The sequence below is a fragment of the Pinus tabuliformis genome, chromosome 5_2 (assembly GCF_031772625.1).
Source record: "Pinus tabuliformis cultivar Carrire ecotype Pingquan chromosome 5_2, CPIR1, whole genome shotgun sequence".
NCBI lineage: Eukaryota > Viridiplantae > Streptophyta > Pinopsida > Pinales > Pinaceae > Pinus > Pinus tabuliformis.
Window position 1 is genome coordinate 690,015,505 of NC_142306.1, and position 6,871 is coordinate 690,022,375.

At 33.8% G+C, this 6,871-nt stretch overlaps 1 pseudogene; it reads right to left on the reverse strand.

The window, feature by feature from the left end:
* Positions 1-318: 318 nt before the first annotated feature.
* On the reverse strand, positions 319-2,557 carry LOC149160990 (amino acid transporter AVT1C-like; annotated as a pseudogene).
* Between the last annotated feature and the right edge of the window lie 4,314 nt (positions 2,558-6,871).

Consider the following 6,871-nt stretch of genomic DNA (forward strand, 5'->3'; position numbering starts at 1 on the left):
ACAGATCTGCCAAGATTAAACTGTTTGGACAGATATCACTCTATAATCTAAAACAGGAAATTGAAACCTAGGGAGACCAAGATTAAACTGTTTGGACCTCCCTTAAATGAAAAACTCTTCAAAACTGGAACAACTCATCAAAAATGGAATCAGTAGTGGCATTTGGACCAGCACACTTCATGGCTTTCTTCTTTGGTCTCATCTGGAAATATGGAACACTGCAACTTGCAAAGTATGACATATTTGGCATGTAAAAATGTCAATCATGAAAGATGAATACCTGCTGCAGCAGGAGGCTAACATGCACAATTCTAAACATTACAAAGTAGTGCCAATTATAACTTCTACAATGCCCACGACAATTATGAAAAGGCATAGTATAACCTACAACAAACACAAAGTAATTGATTAATAATTCTTTGAAGGCATGAATTCTTAAGAAATATATGTGTGTATTGTATGTAATAGTAATCCTACTTGTAGCATAGTTATTTTCTTGCAAGCTATGCTCATAAAGCAAGAATGTGGTAGAATCATAGTCTGCAACGAGAGCAAGCCATTTCGTTCAAATTATTTGGCCACCACTTTAGAATTTATTAGTACAAATAGTCAAAATTTTCAACAAAAAACGAAAAAGAAAGTTTGAAAATCTTACAACGAGCTTCGTAGGTAAATAACTTATTAGTGCCATTACAAAACCTGCAAGAATATCCATTAGTTTAGTGGATGGTACATCGAAAAAAATGATTATATAGGCTTTGAAATTATAGGTATCCTTACCAAATAAGGGAATTGAAAGAGATACGATCAATGTTAACAACAAGACACGTCCTGATAATGAATGAGATCCAATGGGATTTGAATCTAGTTGTTGGTATAAGCTCCTCCATGCTTAGTGCTATAGGAGTGATGGTCAATGCGTATTTTGTGATAGGGTTAACGACATGCTCAAGAAATCAATTTGATATTTACTTTTATAAGTGTGATGGATGGAGTGTTTACTCAAAAACTTTGAACATTTCAAAAAAATTATTGTAGATTCTAGGAATATTCTAGGAATTTGCTTATGTCAATAAAATTTCGAAATATAACTAAAATTTGCAATTGATTTAAGTATTCAACGAAAATCCAAAAATGATACAATAAACAAAGATCCAAAAGTAATTTGCATCTACACACAATATACTAGGAAGAAAGCTTCATGCAATGAAGAATATGAATTATCGTTGTCCACACAACTAGTTTTGAAGCTACAAATCTCTTTGGCATATTGAGAGTAAATTGAGATTTGGTTTCATCCCAAAACATTGTATAACCCATGAGAGTTGTGATCACACACATGATCATACATATCGTAAAGTTGCAATTTTTTAAAATTATTCAGAGCAAGAGACAATTACAAATTAGATGAATTTCATAGGCTAGTTAATCTACTTGAGCTCTATGGAATTCTTTTTTGAATTCCCACCAAATAAAAATAAATACCTTGCAATTAACACAACAGTAAATTGTGTTCGTTTTTTCGTAGATGTATAGATGTTTGGGAAAACTGCATGACCGAAGTAGCAATATCCATAGAGACCTATTGCTACAGGAAGATTAGCTAAACTCAGTAAACTACCTCTATGGTGAAATCCAACTTGATCCACAGTTTTGACCCAAAACAAACAAAGAAACACCAAAATTGATGTAATAACTCCTCCAGTTGTAGTTTCACCAAATCACCATATAAAACTGTCAGATTTCACAATAGTAATTTCTAAATATAAAATCTCAATATGGATCAAAGTGAATATTGAACCATCACATCAACATTTAAGGAAAACCTAATATGTAGGGCAAAATGCTTAAATATTTCAGCGATGCAGTTGGAGGAACAAAGAGCATAGTAAGTATTGCAAACAACTTTTTTTGTGGGAAGCTAGATCCTAGCATAGCCAAAATGTGCATTTGGAAAGAGTGATGTAAAGTTGTCTCTATCAAGTATAATGTATTCCACACAATATGCCTACATCAAGAATGTATGGTGATCAGATTTAAAAATATTATCAAGTGTAATGATATTTGAAGATTGATCTAGATTATAAGGATATGAATTGGATACTTACAACTAAAGATAGAGAATATTTGGAGATCACAAAGACAGAAAAGTTAGTCCTAAAATAGCAGTGAAATATGCCAAATTCAAAGATGACCCTAGACCATCTAAGAAAAATTCAGCAAAAATATTTTACTATGTAAAGGTACCTATTGTACTATTCTACAAATCATGAAAACAACAAGCCTTATCTCTTCTAAAAAATGGTTTCTTCAAAGTTATAATTAGAGAAGTAATGAAAGCGCATTGAAATTAGTATTCAGCCCTTAGTCCCAAAGGCAACCTGGCCTATGTCAGGATAGGTCTCAAGTATTGGTTCACATTCCAAACGACGTTTTAAGAGTACACCTGTGTAGTATGAAAGTAGTAAAATCCCAATAGCACACCCAATCCCAACCATCCTCCTTCTCTAATAGCATATGGAGTTGATAAGTTTCCATCACCACATAACACATTCATTCTTGCAAATTGAGACCACTACTGATGTAAGAATTTTGCAAACATGACTTTTTTTATGTTAAGAATCCAATCTACTTTAAGGTTCTGGGTTTACACTAAATAAAATTATACTATGAACTTTTTAATCTTCCTATTGAGATTGAAATTGGGCCTCTCCATCAAGTTACTTAGCCATAGCTTAGTTGATTTGTAAAAAATGGATTAAACCCACATTTGATGCGAAACAATTTTGCAAATCAAAATTAGCAAATTTGATGCATGGTAACATAAATGAAGCAGATTGTATGCATCATTCAATAGTGATTGCCTAAAGCTGTAATATCGGGAAACTCGATATAATAGATATGGGTTAAAGTTTCATGTAATAAAGGATAATAAAGGCAAACTAAGACCAAGGTCAAGGGACACATATTCCAAGCTAAATGTTGGGAAAACACTTTAGTGGGAATCACTTGCGGTTTATGTATGGTTAAGGAAATTGGCAGCGACAAAGAGGAAATAATTGGAATTTAATTTAAAAAATAAAAGAAAATAGGAGAAAAGGAAGGTGAAGAGACACACATTTGCATGCTAAGGAAATTAGAAGGAAAATGGAGGAAAATGAAGAAAAGGCATCAGAGAAACAATTCACAATTTTATTTTATTTTATTTATTATTTATTTTTTATTTTTTTTTTTCAGTTTTAGCTTTGGATCAGTTTGAGAGAGAGAGATAGAGAGAGTTCCAAGAGGAGAGAGAAAGAAAGCAAAGGAAAACAAAGGAAGGAAAAGGACAAGCAAAGGAAAGTGAAGGAAAGCAAGGAGAAAGGTTGGATCAACAACTCCAACATGCAAATCTTGCAGGTAATAGGTTGCATGTGTGATTTCCTTGCTGAGATGTGAATGCATGTTACATGCATTTGTTTATTTGGTTCGTTTACTATCATTGGCATGGGATTTTTCTGGATTGACAATGGTTTCAACATTTCCTTGCCATTTCCTGGTTAGCCATGGTGTGATGGGATTCATTCTTGGTTGATTTTTTTATTGCTGAAAGGTTTTGGAACCAGGTGAGGTGGTTTAAGGTAATTTCTCAAGATTTTGGGGTGGAGATGTATTGAGGCAAATTAATTACCTATCATTTAATGTCAACTCGGGGGTTTCGTAAAACTTTTGAATTGTGCATGCACTGTATATGCTAGAAATTAACTTTCAATTTAGATCAATCTAACTACGAAACCAAATAATGACAAACCAAATTCACCTATTCTAATCGAACAATCAATTCAAAAGAAATTATAGTACAATTATAGTACAACGCTCGGAATTGAAATCTTAAACTTTCACACTTGCAAGAATTGAAAACACACCACTCTTTCAGAAATGAAATTGCATGAAATGAGATCTATTCTAAGGGATCATGTGTGCATTATTGAATCATGACCCTATGAAATGAACAATCAAAACCACATGACATGAAATGAAAGCAAAAACAATCATTATTAACCTCTCACACAAGAAAATATATGAAAGAAAATAAAAACAATTGCTCTTAACCTCTAGATATGAAAGCAAATAAAAACAATCGCTCTTAACCTCTCACACAGGAAAAAATATGAAAGAAATAAATCTTAATCTATGAAAAATAATAAATTTCAAACATTGTAGGTGGCCAATCCAAAAGCATGAGAGATGGAAAGTTGAGAGGGTCCAAATGCAAGCATAACCAAATCAAAGTGAACATCACTCATGAGCATGGTGCCAAATCCAAATTCTATATTCAAAACATGGGCATTTCCCAAACTTTACACATGCCTTTGAAAGGAGAAGGCTCTCCTATTTATACAAGAACATAAGAAGCTACCTCATTAATGGAGGTCCATTATTCTCTCCCTAGATCCCTAGAAAATCTCATAGAGTTACAACTCAAATAGGTAATGATGAGACACATATAGAGTTACAACTCAAATAGGTAATGATGAGACACATATCCTCTTTGACCTTTATCCAAATCTTCTTCCATATCTTGAAGGGAATTCGAATTTGAGCATTGAAGGCCACATAAGGGTGCCTTGGAGGCTTCTAAATGACCTACACATGTCATGAAACTTAAGCCATTTTTAAGTATTAGCAAGTATATGTCATTTTTCTAAGTTTTAACCATAAATTCACTTAAAATACTAGAAATCATTAGATTTTGGAAAACACAATGGTAACCCCATGTAATCATGAAAATGGAGACTAATGAAAGATTATATGGCTATGGAGTTGCGATAGGTGAGTGAAATGGCGGCGATAAAGGTGAAAGTGGATGATATTTTGAAGACATTTTGGAGATTCTACAAGATGGTTCTCTCTGGGAATCTCTTGACATTTGGATGGAGACAAGAAAATTCCTCATGGTATGGTGAAGAATTTCTGAGGCATATAAGATCGGTGTGGTTTTGTGATCTCGGGACCCATTTAGGTGAGATCACAATAACTTGAGGGTGGAGGTGGTTTAACCTCTAGAGTCCTTGGTTGATTATGTCTTGTTTTATCCCATGACATACCACGTTGATGCTTAGAATATGGCACGAGTTGATTGGATGAAAGAAAGATTTGGTTCAGCCCAACCTATGGTCGGGTGGTACGTGGAAGTCCCTGAATTGGTTAGCTTTTGCATAAGTTAATAAGAGCTAATTTTCTATTGTGATCTATGAGCACTTGTACTTCTTGTTATGTGGATTTTATGGCTGATTGTTTAGTCAATTTAGTGTGTCCTAAATTGCTACATAAGTTACCAATCCGGGAGTCGTAAACTGATGAAGTGTAGTGCACTGTATGTGCTAGACAACCCTTTTCTTACCTCACTGTTTTCAGTTTTATCTTGTTTTGGGGTTTTGTTATGTTGGTCTCCTAAAGTGGTCTAATGCAATAGAAATCCTAATCTGCTGTTAAAGCAAAAGTTTAAGAATACTTTTAGAGATCAAGTGTGGATGTAGAGTTGAAGACAAGGTTTATTCTCTTGCTTCTTATGATAATTTCCAAACTTTGAACTTAAGAGATCTTAAAACATGTTGTCTACAAAATCAGAACTTGAATAAGAGTGTAAACATGCAGCTACATAAATCAAACTAAAAATGAAGTATTGAAAATGAGATTACTATCTCTGTTGTCCATCCTAATTGCAAAATTGAAATCTAATAAACTGCTGCAACTCAAAACCAAAAAGTAAAAAAACTGGAAACTAGTCAATGATTTCATCCATAATCACAACATTTCGCCAATTAACTTCTAAAACGGGGTTAAGCTAAAGGCTCCGGAAATATCATCATATGGCATGAAAAGAATGACATCTAAATTATCTAATTTGCACACTAATGAAAGCAAAGCCAATTACTTCATCTATAATCACAATATTTCGCCAATTAACTTCTAAAACGGGGTTAAGCTAAAGGCTCCAGAAATATCATCATATAGCATGAAAGAACTGACATCTAAACTATCTACCTGCATACTAATGAAATAAAAATCAATTACTTCACCTATAATCACAATATCTTGCCAATTAACTTCCAAAATGGAGTTAAGCTAAAGGCTCCAGAAATATCATCATATAGCATGAAGAATTGACATCTAAACTATCTTGAACAGTAAACAAATCTCACTAAGTAAAAGCATAAACAACTGAAATTGAAAACTAAAGTTTAGTAGAGGAAGTAAGTCTTAATAACACCACTTGATGCAAAAATTACACTAAGAAGTTCGAGCATAACCAGACTTAAAGACCTATTCTGAAGTGCACCTATCAGTGTTAGTAAAAAATGTGACAAGCTGCAAAAACATGTACAAAGTTAGAACGATTATGATCATAAGCAGAACATGAAAAATATACAAGCCAATTGAGAGAAAATATACATGAAAATATACATGAAAAACAACTATACAAAAACAAAAGAAGGACCTCAGCTATGCAGGGGCCCTCTGCACAGCTTTGGACTAACACGCTGTTACTTCAAAACACGCTCAAACAGCCATGTGAAAAACAGAGTCTTGTATTATGAAAAAGAGTAATATGTCTCTCGGTTACAGAAAAACAAAATAACACTAAAATAACAATATCAAGAACATCCTATCTGCGTTGAAAATGCTTATATTTATAGAGAAAATGGATAACTGTATCTCAGAGGAATTTCTTCAACGATGGACACGTGAACAGGTCAAAATCCGAGGATTCAGCCTCTCGGTTGCCATGAGCAGTAAATCTATGCGAGGTGGATGTTGGATTGCATTATGGAGATGGCTTGCAGGTGGCAAAAATGGATCCACGAGTTTAGGAACGGCTTCGGGCTTC